This window comes from Homalodisca vitripennis, chromosome 2, assembly GCF_021130785.1.
Source record: "Homalodisca vitripennis isolate AUS2020 chromosome 2, UT_GWSS_2.1, whole genome shotgun sequence".
Classification (NCBI taxonomy): domain Eukaryota; kingdom Metazoa; phylum Arthropoda; class Insecta; order Hemiptera; family Cicadellidae; genus Homalodisca; species Homalodisca vitripennis.
The window spans coordinates 53,035,299-53,055,540 of NC_060208.1; the positions used below are offsets into that span (position 1 = coordinate 53,035,299).

The 20,242-nt window shown below is 35.1% G+C and overlaps 1 protein-coding gene across 4 annotated transcripts in view; it reads right to left on the minus strand.

The window, feature by feature from the left end:
• Positions 1 to 20,242, minus strand: part of LOC124353940 (protein yellow-like) — a 72,314-nt gene that overhangs the window by 40,528 nt on the left and 11,544 nt on the right. Inside the window, exon 1 of one of the 4 annotated variants that reach the window (XM_046804009.1) lies at positions 13,844 to 14,013. The exons of the other annotated variants lie outside the window; for them this stretch is intronic. The gene's annotated coding sequence lies outside the window, so the exon portion shown is untranslated. Of the gene's footprint in view, positions 1 to 13,843; positions 14,014 to 20,242 lie in introns of those variants that run through there. 4 annotated transcript variants of the gene reach the window in all.

Genomic DNA, 20,242 nt, shown 5'->3' on the forward strand with positions numbered 1-20,242 from the left:
TGTTGTAATGTATTGAGCATTGTCAATATGGCCAAATCCAAAGCGAGACATTTCACGTTTTGTTCTCTGCAAAAGCATAGAAGAGGTTACTCTAAAGCTCTCTTGCAGCCGATTTCGCTAAAGAATCTGCCTACTTACCTGTATGTCTGCAAACATGGCGAAGTATCAACTGAATCGCAATTTATTTTGTAATTTTGGATATTTTATATTAATAAGTCAAATATATCAGGGTCGTTGACTTGGCCCCAAACAGCTTTTGATACACGCTGTATAGCTACTTTGCAATCTATCTAAAATGACAATTTTGTTCTCTGGTCTGATAAACATGGTCTGGTATATCTCTGGTCTGGTATATACATATACATATGTATATTTAAGCAGTTTGAATAGTACATTGTTCATGTAGAAATCATGGAGTGAAGTCTACAGCCGATTATATCGTTTTTGGACCATATACTTCATGTCAAGACTGTTGTCAAATGTGAACCATCAATAAGCAGCGAGACATTCTTTATTGACCACCTCCATAGGTTCATGTTGTAGCTTGTAACGGAACTATCGTTGATGTTTTGTCCGAGTAATTCGTTGGGGCTTTTTTGATTGTTGTAACAAAGTCAGGTAAGCAGGGTGCACGACCTATAACCTTCTGCTTGGTTGTATCATTTCCCCACCATACCTGAGTTATGTTCAGATATACGAGGTATGGCTATTAAATAACGGGACTGACGCTGCAGTGGAACGAGTGCGCATGCGCCAACCAACAATGACCAACAGCTGTGTAGTTTGAGACTTCCTCTTCAGAATGCAGTTAGTCTCGTTTCTGTAAACAACATCGTTGTGTCATAACCTTCATTTATGTAAGTGTTGTTATTTTGTTTTGCCGGAAAAATGGTTAGCTTAATAATAGAGCAACGAATTGTTATTAAATTTCACGTTAAACTTGGAAAAACCGCTACCGAAACCTATAATTTACTAAAAGAAGTGTATGTCAGTGAATGTTTATCGCGGACTCGTGTTTTTGAATGGTTTAAGCGTTTTCAAAATGGTCGACAAGACGTGGAAGATGATTCGCGGCCAGGTCGTCCTTCAACATCAAAAACGGCAGACAATGTCGAAAAAGTTGCTAATTTGATTCGGTCTGACCGACGATTAAGCATTCGTGCAGTTGCTGAATCTGTAGGCATTGATAAAGAATGTGTACGGCAAATTTTACATGACAATTTGAACATGCGAAAAGTGTGTGCAAAAATGGTACCAAAAATTCTTACGATTGATCAACAAGCAGCTCGTAAAAATTTTTATACTGACACTTTGAATGCCATTGAAAATGACCCAAATTTATTGGAAAGAATAATAACATGTGATGAATCGTGGTTTTTTATTTATGATCCGGAAACGAAGCGCCAATCCATGCACTGGAAGACCTCAACTTCACCGAGAGCCAAAAAAGCAAGAATGAGCAAGTCAGAATTTAAAGCAATGAAGCCAATGATGATTGTTTTTTTCGACATTCGTGGGATTGTGTACCTTCACTGGGTTCCTGAAGGTCAAACAATTAATCAACATTACTATCTTGAGGTACTTAATAAACTACGTGAAAGAGTAAGAAAAAAACGACCCGAAATGTGGAAGGACAAATCATGGATTTTGCACCAAGACAATGCGCCAGCTCATTCCGCGTTATCTGTCAAGCGGTTCCTGACCAAGTACAGCATCCCAGTGTTAGAACATCCACCTTACTCGCCAGACCTAGCACCATGCGACTTTTATCTTTTACCTAAGGTGAAATCTGCATTGAAAGGTACGAGATTTGAATCCGTAGAAGCTGTTCAAGAATAAGCGGCAAGACTCCTGAAAGAGTTGACAGAAGATGACTTTCAGCATTGTTTCCAACAATGGAAAATTCGCATGGAGCGTTGCAGGGATAGAGAAGGGGTGTATATTGAAGGTGATAATAAGTAATTATGTTTAAAATGAAAATAAATTTTTTTACAATATCAGTCCCGTTATTCAATAGCCATACCTCTTAATATTCAAAACAAGACGTTTCAGAGCTTAACATCTATTTACTGAAAAAGATAGCAAGCGGATTCTCTGTTCATTGCCAAAATAGGGGTTTGTTTTCAGAGCATCAAAACGTATACTCATAACAATTCCTCGATTTGATTTTATCTCCATTTTTCGTAAATAAGAGTATTTGTACTGTATACAGAATTCAAGAACACAACTTAGGTTAGGGTCTAGAAGACTTGAAACGAAAACTAGGAAATGCAACTTCTTCCATTTATTTTATACTAGCTATTTCCTTCCCGCGGCCTCGCACGCTTTTCGTACGCTTTGCCCATGTATGAGCACCTCTGGTTCACGTAAATTATATTTCCAACGCAGATGTAGAATTTACCTTGTTGCCACGATCAATAAAATCTGTCTAAAGTGTATGTTTATAGCCATTGTACACGTACATGTAATTTATTATAAAGTGGCTAACACCCAAGCTTTAAACAACTAGAAATTTACTTTAAAGACAAATATACATCAAAACATGTGTTTGGCTATTTAATATACGTAACCGTCTCGTAATTGCAGTTTACAATGTGCAGGTGCTTGTATAACTTTTATATTTTGCACCGCTACCTGGTGGTGATTTACATCAATGGGCATAGCATAAAAACCTTCTACGTGGAAAAATACATATAGATACAAATTTTCATAACGATCGGTCAAATAGTTTCTGAGTCTATATATATATATATATATATATATATATATATATATATATATATAAAATATATGTATGTATGTAGTGTGCTTTATTTGTTTAAGAAACCACTAATTATTATTTGTGTATGGGTTTTTTATTAACAGTATAGGGGCGAGGCAATATTTTGTGTACAATGGAAGTAAAGCATCTTCAACTCTTAAAAATATTGTTCGCCATGATGTTATATTCTTTTTTAATGTTCTTTAGTATACTAAACTAATAAAAATTTGTTCAGATATATTTTTAATATGTATGAGTTTTTGTATTTATTTTCAATTAATATTTGGTAATTAAACAATACAAAAACAAAAGGAGTTGCAAATTGAAAATTGATTTTCTGTTTCACATTCAAAACATTCTTAAAAATATTAATTACTTTTTATGAATAATCCATGTAACATTTACTAAGTGATTTATTATTGTTTTTATAACTACATAGACAATTTAACTTTCCTAATTGAAACATACTGCACAATGGCTTGTTGAAAATAATTGTCTTACATTGGTATCTTTAAAAACACTACCTGAAAAAGTCAGAAACGATTACTGAAGTTGACCGACAAATATTTATCTTTTAACCATCAAACAGTTGTTAACACATTTCATTGCCTCTACAGCTCGTAAAGAAGTATTTGTGTCTCTACAATTACAACGATAGAACAAGCTATTAAATTTCATAATGTATTTATTGGGTACGATAAAACTTTTCATTGCCTCTACAGCTCGTAAAGAAGTATTTGTGTCTCTACAATTACAACGATAGAACAAGCTATTAAATTTCATAATGTATTTATTGGATACGATAAAACTTTTCATTGCCTCTACAGCTCGTAAAGAAGTATTTGTGTCTCTACAATTACAACGACAGAACAAGCTATTAAATTTCATAATGTATTTATTGGATACGATAAAACTTTTCATTGCCTCTACAGCTCGTAAAGAAGTATTTGTGTCTCTACAATTACAACGATAGAACAAGCTATTAAATTTCATAATGTATTTATTGGATACGATAAAACTTTTCATTGCCTCTACAGCTCGTAAAGAAGTATTTGTTTCTCTACAATTACAACGATAGAACAAGCTATTAAATTTCATAATGTATTTATTGGATACGATAAAACTTTTCATTGCCTCTACAGCTCGTAAAGAAGTATTTGTGTCTCTACAATTACAACGATAGAACAAGCTATTAAATTTCATAATGTATTTATTGGATACGATAAAACTTTTCATTGCCTCTACAGCTCGTAAAGAAGTATTTGTTTCTCTACAATTACAACGATAGAACAAGCTATTAAATTTCATAATGTATTTATTGGATACGATAAAACTTTTCATTGCCTCTACAGCTCGTAAAGAAGTATTTGTGTCTCTACAATTACAACGATAGAACAAGCTATTAAATTTCATAATGTATTTATTGGATACGATAAAACTTTTCATTGCCTCTACAGCTCGTAAAGAAGTATTTGTTTCTCTACAATTACAACGATAGAACAAGCTATTAAATTTCATAATGTATTTATTGGATACGATAAAACTTTTCATTGCCTCTACAGCTCGTAAAGAAGTATTTGTGTCTCTACAATTACAACGACAGAACAAGCTATTAAATTTCATAATGTATTTATTGGATACGATAAAACTTTTCATTGCCTCTACAGCTCGTAAAGAAGTATTTGTGTCTCTACAATTACAACGATAGAACAAGCTATTAAATTTCATAATGTATTTATTGGGTACGATAAAACTTTTCTTAATTTCAAAGTCTCATGTGTAGTTTTCGAACGAAAGCGAAGTTCGTTCAACAAATGAGAAGCGCTGATGAGGTAGGAGCGAGTTTCTAAAGTGAATTGCGTTTACTTTGTAACACAGTATTTATGCGTCATCTCCTCGAGAGTCGAACTCTTGGCCTGTAGGCTACATGGAATCATCAATAAAACAAACATTTTGGAACAAAAGCAACGCAACAATAACTGCACTTTTGTCTAAATACTTCATTGCGGCAAAAAAGTGATCGGAAGCAGGCTGACAATCCGGTTACATTAACTACGAGATGAGCCAATAGATAACAGTTATCAATCCGGTTTCACCAGTAAGCATTAAACCGCTGATTATACGGGACAGACCGTTGTTTGTGACTCACAATAAAGTGCGACACCTAGTTCTCTCTACATACTGAATAAAACAACTGTTATTGAATATCTGTTACTATCTACTCTCAAATCATTATCAGCTGCATCTCTCCAGACTATTATTTACTGTAGAAAAGTTTGTTATATTAAATAACACATTTATTTAATTTATTCCCTTAAATTGAACATTAAAACTACATATCCGAATAAATGTCGCAAAAACTGAATTTTTAATCAAATAAATCTAGAATAATCCCGTTATTTTCAATTGCTCGTTATTTTGCATGGTTGGCCGGTAACAATCTCAACGCAGCAGATGATTCTGAGAGGAAGGTCTGTAGAAACTTCGAGGGGCATCGGTTGAAATATGCAACCGCACGAGAAATCGCTAATAGTGTTGCAAACAAGCGCAACACGTAGCCAACATGTGTAATGTTGAGACGAATGTAATGAACAAAGAAATGTCGCCGAGTAGTATTCATTCCTTGCAATAAGCTAACACTTGCTCCACTTTCACTCCGCATTCTCTGGGGTTAACTGTGGAAGTCGGGAAGGTTTAAATGCGTTGATAGAATGTTAGTGTACACACAAGTTCACCAGTGTCAATGCAGGCAGAGTTTGTGCTAAAACAACAGTGACGTTTGAACACGGTCCAAATATTTGTTCCAGAAATGAATGATGTGAACATCAAGTAGGGATTCCCTACACTGTCATGTTACTATTTAAGGTTGATCTACAAATATTAAATAGGCCTCTGGAACGTATAAGACGATGTGAGGAATTGATGTCCTATTGCAGGTTTGCTAGGGCTGTGGTGTGGGCTCTAGCGAGTAACAGTGATCAGTATTCAGTAGAGACGGAGTCGTCAGTAGATGAAGTTGTGTTTTTTTTTTTTTTTTTTTTCAAATTGGTTATTTTACGCGTTTTTTGTCTTATTTTATGGTACGCGTGGAACTATCGGAGAAGAACAAATGGCAATATTTTAACTAAAATTATAGAGAAATTAATTATATATTCCCGATTTATGCGGGAAGATTTGAATGCCAACTCGTATGATGTTAATAACCAGTATATACCGCGGACATCCAGAGGTTACGTTGTTTCAGAGGTGGTGTAGCCTACTTTACAGTCTAGATGCTCTCATGAGACAGGCGGTACAGTGTCAGAAGTTTTTAAAAGATAAGTATTATGCATTAATTACACCTGAATACGTCAATTGTATGGTCGATAAGCCAAAAGATCTTGCACAACTTTTTGTTATATTCTTGAAAATAACAACAAAAATATTGAGTTTTTTATGATAAATAAAAAATCAGTTCAATCATCAGTTTTTTTATGATAAATATTGTATCAGGTCAAATGGGCATTGTAAAAACGGACCATTTTGTTTCCCGGTTGCGGTAGCACAGAATGGAACATGAGAGAGACAGAGCCTGTAACTCATCATTTTAACACTCATATCTACAAATCATTTTTGTACAGAAAGGCTTTAATTAACTTGCGCCTCTTTTTGTTTGTCGAAGCTTGGCATTTGGCTCAGTACAGTCAGATGCGTTCCTTCGATCTCGCCACATCTTCGTCAGGTAGACGAGTTCCTAGCAACCTTCGTATTGGTCTGACTGTAGTGACTCTGACTTCAACTTTAAGCCTAATGACGCCTTTCCAGCCAACCAGGACATGCCTCACTTCTCTATACTCTGACCAAGAAGGGAAATTGTCTATTATCAAGTGATAATAGGCTGTATATCATTACACCAGGTTTAGTTTATAGTTAGCATTCTTATTACTGAGATGTAAGGAGACTGCCTGTAATTGTTGCAGCTTGAGGAATTGTAGCTTAGAGGTTGAAAAATAACAATCAAGAACAAGGTCAGCAAGTGTTGCTTATGTGAGTCTTTTTTTTAATTCTTTTTTTTAAGCCTCAGCTTTAAGCTATATGGCTTCGATGTACACTGATATTTTATTACACTGGTATTTTTTATTTACAAAGTACACTATCAATCGTGTCTATGCCTGATTGGACCTCCCCGGGATTTGAACCCGTGATCTCTCGGTTGGAGAGCCCGAGACTATAACCATTAGTCTACGGAGGAGGACAATGTGAGTCTAGTTTCTGCCACTTGGATATCTCTGTGTTGTGATGAAATAACAATAACATAGATGCGGAAAAACTTTCCAGACAGTTTCAGAAATGTCAGCGGTATGAACATTAAAAAGAATAGGAGCAAGGACCGAACCCTGTGAGAGGCCATCACAAAAATCTATAAAACCACTCTCCCTACATCCTAAGTAAACCTTGACCAATCGGTTACTCATTATACGAGTAGGGCTTACAATCGGTAAAGAAAGGGACAAGTCGTAAAGCTTCACTAGAAGGCCTTTACTTGAAACCAAATCGTAATTTGCCAAGGAGTTCACAAAGGCAACTGATGCCGTAAGTTACTGTTCATACCAGGTCTCAATAAATATGAAGCTATAACGACCAGTTGTGAAATCAGTTCAAGAGGAATACAATCCTTAAGGGCAAAATGTAATGTAAATAAGGCTGTTTAAAAACTATTTAAATAAACGTAGAAGTACGATCTACACGATGCTGGTTGCTGGGCCTCAAAAAGCAAGCAGGCACTGGAGAAGACGCTGTTATGATGAATCAGCATAATTCATTGTTTGTTACATCTGTGGTTTAAGGTGGTTGCAATCAATGTTTGGTTTGGTAAACACGTTGTATGTCAAAATTTAGCCCTTTAACCTCACTGAATAGATAAAAGATGTTTTAACGCTCCACGTGAATTTACAAGCAAATAAAGAAGATAATTTAGGCTATTTTGTATTCAGACTAATTTCAATTAAACTGAATACGAAATTTGTACGTAATGTACGTGACTTATAGCTTCAGGTTTTTATTTATTATAACTTATCACATGTGTTTATTTAGAAAATATGTCGCCATTTTAACATGTTAAAATCACGCCATTCAAACATTTTTATTTAGTTACAAATAAAATGTACTTAAGTCACAAATTAATAAAAAAACATGTCACTCTCTAAGATATAAATTATATAGGCCTAAATACAGTAAAAATTTCATATTTTTGCTTTGAGTCATTTTTATTTAAGCCTGATTACATAAAAAATATCCTAAACTGACTACTTCAAATAATTGTCATTTCAAGAGGTGTGGTAAAAAAAACCTTCTACTTTTTCTATTAAGAAAATCTTAAACCGCTAAGAATTTTACTTAAAACAATAATTTTCAAACCAGAATTCAATTTTACCACTTTAACGAATGTTATGGTTTATATGCACATATTAAAGAGATCCTCGTGTACGTTAACATACAAAAATGAGTTCATAACTCGTAAAAACATAAGCAACATGAATATTAAACTTCATTATTATTGTTAGAATTATAATTTAGCTTTTATTTTTAAAATACTTGTCGAAAGTCATATATTTGTTACAGTTTGTTACATTTTGATACGTTCGCAGCTTGGCGGGCCCCGGAAAAGATATTCGGCAGGTCCCCGTAATTTCTCGCCCCCTGCCTCCGCACAAGTGTAGCGAGGCTGGCTCATCCCCCTGAGGGCCCGGGTTCCGGTAAAATTGTCCGAAAAACATCGGTCTGAGTACGGGTCTGGTTTGTTAGTAGTACATGTCTTGATATAGCTCTATCAATATTTCAGAAAACGTCGAATAGTTTACAATACATTATATAACGTAGTACTACATTGTATAACCGCTTTGCATATCTCTGATAGATACGTGTAGCATACTTGAACACAATTTACATAGAAACATGACAGCGTAATTATCTAGGCAATTCTTTATGGTTCTTTGTGCGCATTAGTCATGCAGGTTTCCAGAAGGTTGATAGTTTTAGAGGTCACTCGTAAAACACTATTTAATTAATTTTATCTGAGGCCCAAAGAAACAATGCACAGGGATGTGTTGAGGTATATACATTTTTCAATAGTTGTTTATACAAACTAAACCTCACACGTCAATTTAAAGACCAAAATTTACGTCATTGGTGGTTTTGCTCCTCTTTACTAGCCCTGTTCGTGAAGAATGGACGGAATTTCCCAATAAACAAAATTCAAAGATATTGATGATAGAAAATCATCAAAATCAAAATATGAAACAGTGGCCTTCGCCGTATCGTAAGAGTGCGGCTAACTGAGAGGTCATGGTTTCAATCAAGAAGGGTAATACAATTTTTAATGGGTTTAAATTTCGTGTAGTGTAAGCAATTAAAACGCCATTGGCATAGAATAACCTTCTTATAAACAAAAATACAAATTGAAAAAATTGCAAACACTATTTTTGAACATGGATGAATGAATAATTTTGATATGTTTTATATTTTACTATACAAAATTAAAACAGATGATATTTCTTAGACTTAACTGAACATGAGACACTAAATAAAAGACCTTTTTTTTAATATTTGAGTTTTTTAAGAAATTAACACAGAAGCTAAAAGTACTGTACAGTATTACCGAAAACAGTAACAGAAAGCTCTCCACTGATGGACTATGCGCAATATCACACCCAAGTCTTATTGAAACCACAAAGTAACAAGTAAAACCTGCCTTTGCGGGTCAGGCTCCTGAAACAAAATTACACCACGCTTAACGCATTGAAGAAAAGTCTGTATGCAACATTGGAACCCTCCAAACTGTTTACCAATGAGAAGCTTGACGTGATGTTCTCCACAGTAACATTTTGGAAAGTTTGTAAACTAGATGGAAACTTTCCCTAATTCATGTAGCTATCGTTAAAATCTCAATATAAACAAAACCTCCAGCTTCCACTTGGATGGGCAATCTGAAGCTTAACACCCTCTTCGACAGTGTCAAGATCCAGGATGCCGGACATCCTCAGTACTTTAGGGTTTTCTCACATATTGTAAGAGCCAAATACAAAAAGCTGCAGGCAAAGGATATAAACCGAGAATTCAATTCTGTTTTGTGTTCATTATAGAAACTAAGTAACAGCAATATCAATTAGCATAATAAATTACAACTATGACATGAATTTGAAAAACAACAGTGGAATGTGGTCTGTTACGGACCTATGACTCTTCACACCAGGATACAAGCTCCGTCGCACAGCTCAGATCTTGCGAGCCAGTATGGATGATAAGTATCACTCTCCAGTCTACAGTACATCTCGGAGCAACAAACCAGCCATATCGGCATTTATCCGTAACGGTTTCCGTTTCCGCGTCAACACGGTTCGGCGGTCTGGAGTCCTTCCCAGGAAAATTGAGAATAAAGCACGCAAATAAACGGATCACAATAGGCAGTAAGAGTTGTGGAAATGTGAAGGGATGGGACACGTGTCTCATCCACAGAGGAAGGAGCTACATCCAAGCACAGCTGCCGAGCGAGACTGGAGGTTTGCCGTTAGTGTAATCCGTGAACGCGCCGTAATTAAATAAGGAAGCGTTCCGCACACTGTGTATCAGAGAGCTGCGACTAGGCTACACAAAAACAGTGAGTTGTGGAAATGTGAGGAGTGGATGTCTGATTTTGTAATAATCTAAAATCCAGTGCTAATATCTGTTTACTCGAAACGTTGTGGATATTTATTTCGCGCTATCTAGGGGCAAACGAAAGAAACTGTGCATATATACACATTTTGCAGAAAAATATTGTTACAATGTTTTTTGTAACGATGTTACGTTAAATAAGCTCTAAAAATAATAAAATAGCAACATTTTTAATTAAATTCAACAAAACGAGATATTTTAAATGTAGTATAAACAAAAGATTTAGTATGGTGGCGTTACTTACTAAGGGCCGTATAAAATTTAGCTTTGGTGTACAACATTTCTGCCACATCACGCTCATATCTCTTCTCTATTTACTGTCTAAGGTGGAAGGCGTCCCTTTCTCATAGAGTATAGAACCACGGACAACTAAATCTGCCAGGAAAGACAAGGCTATCCACGTAGTATACGTATAATCTGTGAGGGCCGTAATGAGAGAAGCGTTCCGCCAACTGCTGTTCCGTGGTTAACCTAATAATTGACGATGTTCTGTTACATAATACCAGTTTGGGTAATGTAGTGCAAACATGTTAGGTACATTAGATTTAACTCATACTTGTTATTAGGTAGGCTACGTTCAGCTAAGACACGCAATGTAGTCTACGTCTCTGCCGGAGCAAGAAATTATAAGAAGCATTAAGAAACATTACAGTACATACAGTGGCCATCACATGCATTTATGTATACTCGTATTATGTTAAATTGGAATTATTTTACCAATAATTAGTTTAGACAAACGTTGGTATCTGTTAATGTTATGATTGTACTTGGACATGTTTTTGTTAGGTTCTTTCTAATACGTTCTTACACTCAAATATATATATATATATATATAACAAGACGGTGGGTGTATTTTTGCAAAATGTACATCTAAATACACTAGGTACTTGTTATTATCCGGAGTTCCCTATTTTTGGAACAGTTTTTATTACTGAGGACCTCAAAAACTACATTATTAGAGACAAAATTGCATGCTATTATGACGATTGGTTCTTGTTTTCTGTCTCCCAAAAGAAAGCGATGCCGGCGAGAAGGAGGCCACTCTATCCCTATCTACTCCTTATTATTAATCAATACGAGAAGGTTGATTACGTTATCATAAATGTGTTACCAGTAGTACTACAGTTAACAATAACCTTTACGAGTGCTTACCTGATCTGAGTTTGAATTTGGGTACTATATTTCTCCACCCGCACTTCTGGCGAAAATTAAAAACATCCCTCAAAATAGTACCTAGATTTAAACTCAGGTCACGTGAGCGTTCTTATATGTCAACTTTAACTTTTTATATTTATAATGCGTACATATGTATAGCCCAATAACATATAGTAGGTAGGAACAGAGCAGACATTTATTGCCGACATTGCTTCCTTTGGGGAGGCAGAAACCAAAAATCGATCGTCACTATGCCATGTAATTTTCTCATTAAGTCAAATAAAGTATATTATTTCTAATAATGTAGTTTTTTAGGTCCTTGGTAAGAAAAATTGTTAGAAAAATATTGTCCTCTGGGCAATATCAAAATACCTTACACTATTTATAAACTGATAATAAACTACATTTATTCATACTTATTTCGTTATTATTTGTCGATTGTTATTCAAGTTTCAAGATTACGACCAGTATAAATTTAGAGAACAATACGCTTACGAGTAAACTGTGCACTAATGCATCACAGAAAAAAATTCCAAAGATTATGTTCGTTTATGTTTCGTGTTTACTGCGTTTTTAACACCACCTCAACAGATTTTGAGATAGCAATTTTTGAAAGTTTTGTTAAGTATACAATACCATATCAGTAAGTGAAAATCTATTACCTCAACTATATTTGGAATTTAGAATGAATAAAATTTTGTTCTTACACATCTTTTTATATTTTTGATTTAATGTAGTATTGAGAACGTGTAATATGATGTTATATAAGATAAAACGCATCGTATGCGTATTTTTCTATGGCAAAATTTAATTGTATTCTTCACACAATGAAACACTAGGCCTACTACAGCAGCTACAATTTTTGTTTCCTTGCCATCTCCATTTTTCTATACGTAGCTATAGAATATATAATATTCTGATAATATTATACAAAAGTTACGCCTCGATGAGGCTGCTACAGTTGATCGAAAATGATAAGCAAAAGAAAGAATACGATGACAGTAATAGTTTGAACGTGGCAATGTAGAGAAAGTACCAAACGAGTTTTGGGTCCATCAGCCACCAGGCTCCAAACACATTTTAGTTTCTAGCTGTTTTGAGAAGCACGATGCCGAAATCCGTTTATTGTTTTTTCAACCTTCAAGTTACGTAAGTTCTGCGTACCGAGGCCGAAGATCAAGGAAATAAGTGAGTACAAGGACTAAACATGAAGCAACCCATCTGTTGTGAAATCCCTGACCAACATTTTAATCTGATGGGTCCGGCCCAGAGAGGCTTACAATAATGCATCGTGGCCGGGGAGGCGAGCCTCACGAAATCCAGATCAAATACCATCAAACCAATTAGGATACGATTGTCCAATAATCTCCCGCCCCGAAATGTCAGGACTCCTACGCAATCACAATGCTCGTGTATAATAAAGTTCATGGATTGATTCGGTTTCAAAACAAAATTGCCGACTTCTTGTCAGTGGTAGAAGAACGAGAGGCATTTATAATAATTTCGCCCTTTCACTTGATAGAGCAGACTCGATTCATTTCTGAATTGTCAACTTTCTTTTAGGCAGTCGTAACAACAATGTTTGGCTGGTATTAATGTGTTGTGGACAGCAAAATTATTTTTCCAATGGTATTCTGTTAGATTAAGTACAAAAGCATAAGTATAGCGTTTTTTATAAAGGCCACACCTTGTAATACCAAAATGCAGTAGGAAAACAAAATATAAAATAGTATTAAAAACAAAAAAAAACATGTAAACGAATTATGGAAAGAATTATGTGACCAATTTAATGCTTAATTATAATTCTTATAGTTTGGTTTATTTTAGTTTCGGTTGTATTATATAACTAACTATAACACTGTACTGAATAACCGTAGTAAAAGTAAGACCGTGCACATAACCAACCGTTTTTCACAGAGCAATTCAAGAATAAGTTAGTACTTTGGTTTAAATCCCAGTGCCTGAAACTACTTTGTACCTGAAACATATAACTGACATAGTTAGAATTCTTTATTGTCTGAGCGTTAGGAAAGCTAACTCTAACATATAGAGAAAAAAGTGATACATAAGTTTTAGAGAATTATAGTTGAAAGAATAATGTAGTAATAACCTGATAAGATCATTTAATACTCCTTAAACTCAGAGTGTTGTGACTAAAAAATACAACTCATACAAAACAAAGATAAAACTAACGATAAATTTAAATAAACAATGATAATAATCATTATAACTCACGTTTAAGAGTGCCTTCAAAGAATTTTAGAATCTAAGGAGACATTTTACTCTTGGCGTTGGTTGATCATAAACACAGGTAGCCAGAACCACAGACAGGTATGATTGACGGGAACAAGTCTGCAGGAAGGACGCTCCTTGTTGTGGCTGACGAAGGACTAACGTACGGCACAGTGCGGTGTGGCCCCTACCCGAAGAGGAAACCCAAGAAGAAAACCCTGGGTATTTCCAAGCTGCCCATTTGACAGCATTATGAGATGATTGTAGTCGTGGTGATGCAGCGAGTTCGGGGTTTAATCTCGCACGCAAATGGAAATTAACGTGATTCATTTGCAAGTTCTCGCTTATCGACTATACTCTGGCATTGCCCTTATACAGTGTGCCCCGAAACTCACCGACATTTATTTTTAAATTGGTTTTTGAACCCAAAAGATATACACTCAAATACACGATAATTTTAAGTTAGCCTGAATTTATTTTAAAGGGGAAATTCCAGATTCCTAAACAAAATAGGAAAGAGCATTCATAATAACGGTAAAAATATAAAACATTTCAATAAAAATGTATTCACAAAGGATATTTGAATATTAGGACTTCAACTGGAGATCTTGCCGGGTGAGCAAAGATAATAACCAAATCGAAAGTAGTTGAATTTCAAAAAGTAAAGGCTCTGTCGTTGTAATTGTTAACATGCTCTCTTTTGATCCTAAACTCAATACAGTACTTCCTCGAACCTATGTACAATGTTACAGGAAAATCAAAATCAACTGCGTGTGTAATAAGACTAAATGAATTTATTAATTACTAATTTCCTTAAAATATGGTTAAGGTTGTTTCTGTTTTATTTAAATAGAATTCAAAAAGCTTTATTAATTCCTTCTAAGGCCTGTTTCAATAGTTAAAAACAGTGCAGGAAACTACACCTCCATGAAGTCATATCATAGGTATGAGTATAAATACTGTTTGTCTATGACAAACAAGATCTTTGAAGAAAATATCAATATTATTAATTGTAATAATTTTAGATAAAGACTTTTGGAAAGAGCAGAACTTTTTGACAAACAATAACTTGTACTCCTTATCGTATTTTTTTGTTACTATTTTTAGGGGAAAGTGCGTTGTTAAGCAATGAAATTTATTAAAAGTAAATGTAAGTGATGATCTAAAAGGTAAACAGGAGAAATATTCATGTTTTCTCTAAAACCCTGTTGGTTGGTGTATTTGCACGGTTTTCGTAATCTTAAGGAAAATGTTATCGGATACCTAATTGTGTAGAATCCTTTGCAAAACAGTTTAGGTTATGTTTTTATTGCCTTTATGATAAATAGAATTTAATTGTTTTCAACTTAATAACTTAATATTTGCTAAAGATCCTGTGGTTTTCCCGTGTAGTTTTGCTAATATTCTAGCTAGTATATAAAATTGATGCTGAATTTCCGGGTTTTATGTCCGGGGAGACATACATATATTATGTTTTGGTGCCCATAAAAAAAAATATTGTACTACGAAATGTATTTCCCGAAACCAATGCTATTGAAAAATTACAGCAAAATTAAATCGTTCATAATCCAGCAAAAGACATACTAGCTTCATAATAACCATAGACATCAGTTACCCTATATATGACATCAGATTCATATGCACTTTTTTGTCGTCCTAATACTCAAAATCGGCTTTAACATTTTATAAAACTATATTATTCTTAAAGTTTATGTGATTATTTAAAGCCGGATTTAATTTTAAGAATGCACATTTAAAATTAGAAACCATATAAAGTATTTTTAATTACTCTGTATGGTAATGGGCTACTTTCCAATACATCTGAGATATGCGTAAGTCATAGTTTCCTTCGTATCTGTCAGATGACTTTCCCTCTCCGAAACGTTATGTTCCCTGAATAAACAACCGTTATTTGTTTTGTCAGTATTATGTCGAAACATCTGATTTTAACACCAAAATGAACTATAAAATAATATTGTTATATAATAATGAGCAGTTTTTTAAATAATAATAATAAATAATAATACTATTCTAACTAAATCAATAATTATTATTGTTATACTCGTATAATAATTGTTAAATAATTATGTTATACGTTTCCTTATGGAAGAATAATTACCAGACTATAAAATGTCAGATAATCTTTTAAAATATTTCGTTTTTACATCGTGATGAAAAGTATCGTTTAATACTCGTCCCGAAAGTTCTTTTGCGGGGCTCGATAGCATTCACCATGTTCGGCCTCGCCCAGCAATGGATCACATTCGAGACTAGCAATATTATATTATTCAATTTAACGTTAAAAATTTGACTCATTAAAACTCTTATTACAAAACTGTGCACATCACTCGATTTAGAGAAAAAATTAAGCTTGAATAAGCCAACAATTAATTGTGATCTTTGAATTTTAAAATGACTGAAACCAGAGTTCGACACGAGATGTAATTGCGTGGAACGCCCGCACGCACACTCACGGTCATCCGCATGCCACATTGACGTCTCAAAGTGGGCGGTTGGAATAATATACGACTTGCTAACTATAGTTGAGATATGTAGTCTGTTTTAAGAACATATGGTAAATATTTCATTCGTATAATTGAAATCTCTTTAGTCTTCAGCTGACTGACAAAACAGTTTTACCTAGTGTTTTCTAGTCCGCTATTTTCTTCGAATTGTTTGTTCAAAAGTTTTTATTTAAGTGTTTTTACAATTATTGTTTTTAACTTTTTACCGTGTTTAGATTGTATTTGTTTGATTAATTCACAAGATTCGTTCACACAAGAAATTTGATGTTCAATTCAAATATTGTAAACAAAGGCTTAACCTAAAATGTTTTAAACCTACTCCTACCGCTATGACAGCCAGCCAGCTAATGAATTGTTCCCGCTCGGACAAAGTTCGACGTTAGACATGAATGAAATGCTAACTGTTCCTCTTCCGATAACAACAAACGACTTCGTGAATCCAAAAAAGCGACATATTACTAAAACTGCAAATGCTTCTCCACCTCCTAAGAAGTACTACCTCGATGTGAGTGAGATTCATTCAAAAAAACCGATTCAAGATACTTGAACCAACCCATACCAATGTTGCAGATCATAGCTACTGTCTTCCCTTCCCCCCCTCACAACAAGGACATGAAATGGAACAAGGATCTCCTGATGATATAAAGAAAAATAAATCACGATCTAAGATCCCACCAATATTTTTGCGTGACGTAAATAACCACCAAGAAATAATAAAAGATATTAAGTGTAATGTAATATCAAGTTTCACAACTGAAAATCAAAGCTAAATCGATCAAGATAAACCTAACAGAAATAAATGACTACAGGAAAACTAACTAACTTTTATGAAACAAATCAAGTAAAGTTTTTCACGTTTAAACCTTCCCCAGGACAAAAACCTTGAGAGTGATCATTCGTAATGTTCCCTACTCTCTAACTGACGAAGAAATCAATCAAGAGTTATGTGACATGGGTTACCCGACCATTAAAGTATCAAGATTGTTCAACAAAAACAAAAGTCCAATGCCACTTCTGTTTTGTAGAGCTGGAGAATTCGGAAAGTGGTCGTGATATTATGAACCTTGAACAATTGTTTCACGGCCCATAGTTAAAGTGGAAATTAAAAGGAAGTCAAAAAACATCCCACAGTGTCTGAGATGCCAAGACTTTGGTCACACAAAAAAACTTCTGCAAACTGGACCCTCGCTGTGTGCGGGTGCTCGGGATCCCATCTCTATTCAGACTGCCCGTTCAGTAAAGAAACCAAACCAGTGTGTGTTAACTGCGGCGAGGAACATACTTTCAAATTACAGGAGGTGTAAATACTACCAGGGCATCAAGCAGAAATTGACCGGTCGCAAGAAATCCTCCATAGGGAACGACCAAGAATCTCGTCCACAAGTTACAACGACACGACCCGAAAACTCAACGAACCTAGGGAAAACTCAACCAAAAATCATCTCCACCTCGATCTCCGTTGAATATGAACTCCCCCAGCTATGCTGAGGTGGCTCATCCGTCGTACATTCCTTCAACTGCAAACTCCGTAGAGGATCCACAATCTCTGGAAGCAGGTAACATCTCAGGTCTTGACGAAATAATAAGCAATGTAGTAAAAATACTCATACCCCAGTTGAAAAAGGTTATTCAGCAGGTTATTGCTTCTTTCTTTAAAAATGCCCGTGACTAACAATCAGGCCCCAACTCTCTTTAAAAAACTTAAATTGTTCTCAATTGGAATGCCAATGGCTTGAAAGACAAAAAAAACATCTCTTTACAGATTTCCTAGTAAGACATAATATAGATGTTGCATGTGTGACATCACTGATAACTCACTTCCTGCCCAATGATAAATTTAAAATAAGTTGGACTATTCTATTTTACAGACAGGACCGAGTGGCTCCTCATGCCTCTGGGGGTGTCGCAATTTTGATCAAAAGAAACATATAAAACACCACGAATTTCTTGCTCCCCAGTTACAAAGTTTAGAAGCTGTTTCCATAAAAATATTTTTACAAAATGGACTCAACTTTTCATTAGTATCAGCATACTTACCTCCTAACAAACGTTTTGTTGATGAAGATTTTAATAGGATTCTCTATAATAATAGTCCTACTATTTTAATGGGAGATCTAAACAGTAAAAACACTTTATGGGGATGTCGCACTAATAACCCAAAGGGTAATAAATTGAATGACTACTTGATGCGTACAACTATTAATATATCTGCTCCTGTAGAACCAACATTTTATCCGTGGCAGAGAAACCAGCAACCTGACATATTAGATAATTGTTTGTTTAATAATTTCAATGAACCGATAGTACAGCAAACCTTATGCGAGTTAACGTCTGACCACTTACCAGTAATTGTAACTTTTTCAATTAAAACCCGATTTTTACCAATCCTCCATTGAAACTAATAAATGGTAAAGTTGACTGGGCTGTATTTCATAACGAATTAGAAACTAATATTATCTTGCCGAATTGTTTACAGTCTTTCGAAGATATTGACAACTGTGTACTACAATTCACTGAGCTGATTAAAAAAATTCGGTTAAAAAAGCAGTCGCAAAACAATCACAAAACCATGTTTTGTCCTAATCGCCCTCCGCAAAGAATTCTTAATTTAATTAAAGAAAAACATGTTTTTAGTAGACGGTGGCAGAGACACAGGCATCCAGAAGATCGCATGCAGCTTAACAGGCTCATCAGGAAAATAAAATCAGAATTTAGATATTTTCAAAATTAATGACTATCAGAAATATTTGAGTGAAATAAACCCAGGCGATAGTTCAATGTGGCTGGCAACCAAAAGAATTCTCAGAACGCCTTCTACGATCCCCTCCCCTTCAACAAGGCCAGGAGACGTACCAGAGTGACTCTGAAAAATGTGAGGTTTTTGCGAATTATTTTGAAAAATGCTTTTTCCCCTAACCCTACCTGTTAATTTGCAAACTGAAGATGAAGTCAACAGGTTTTTAAATAGCACAATCTTATCTGCTGAGACTTCCACTCAGTATATCTCAACATCTGAAATTAGAAATGTTATCCAATACCTACCGTTGAGGAAAGCTCCTGGGTATGACTTGATAACAAACTTAATATTAAAGGAACTCCCGCCAACAGCCCATCAGCTATTAAAAACTTTATTTAATGCATGCCTACACGTTGGTTACTTTCCTAAATTCCTGGAAACATGCTGAAGTTATTGTTATCCACAAGCCCGGTAAGCCTGTTAGAAATCCCTCTAGTTACAGACCCATCAGCCTACTACCCACTCTGGCAAAAGTATTTGAAAAGCTAATACAGAAGAGACTATGCAGATTCATTGAAGATGCTCAATGTATTCCTCCCCCACCAATCGGTTTTAGGGCAAAACATTCTACTACGCAGCAACTTGCGAGGTTAACACAAACAATAGTGCAAGGGTTTGAAAATAAAAGACACTCTGCTGCTTTGTTTCTGGATGTTGCTCAGGCCTTTGACAAAGTAATGGCACAAAGGCCTTCTGTATAAGCTATTTCAAACTGGACTTCCAAATTACTTGCAAAACATCATCGAATCATTTTTAGAAAACCGGACTTTTTTCAGTAAAAATAAATTCTACTCATTCCACTGTTCGACAGATCCGTGCTGGTGTGCCACAAGGCTCAATTTTAGGAAACTCCCCCCCCCCCCCCCCTATCCTGTTTAATAAGTTCAGGCATGACCTACACCATTCCAGCTCATTCTACGCTTGCTCTTTTCGCTGATGACACTGCCTTGATTTCCCAACATCAAGGACATTGACACAGCAGTTGACATGCTTCAGACTGATACAGACCTACTGTTGGATTGGTTCGTTAATTGGAAAATCGCACTTAACCCTCTAAAATGTGAAAGCGAAAATATTTCG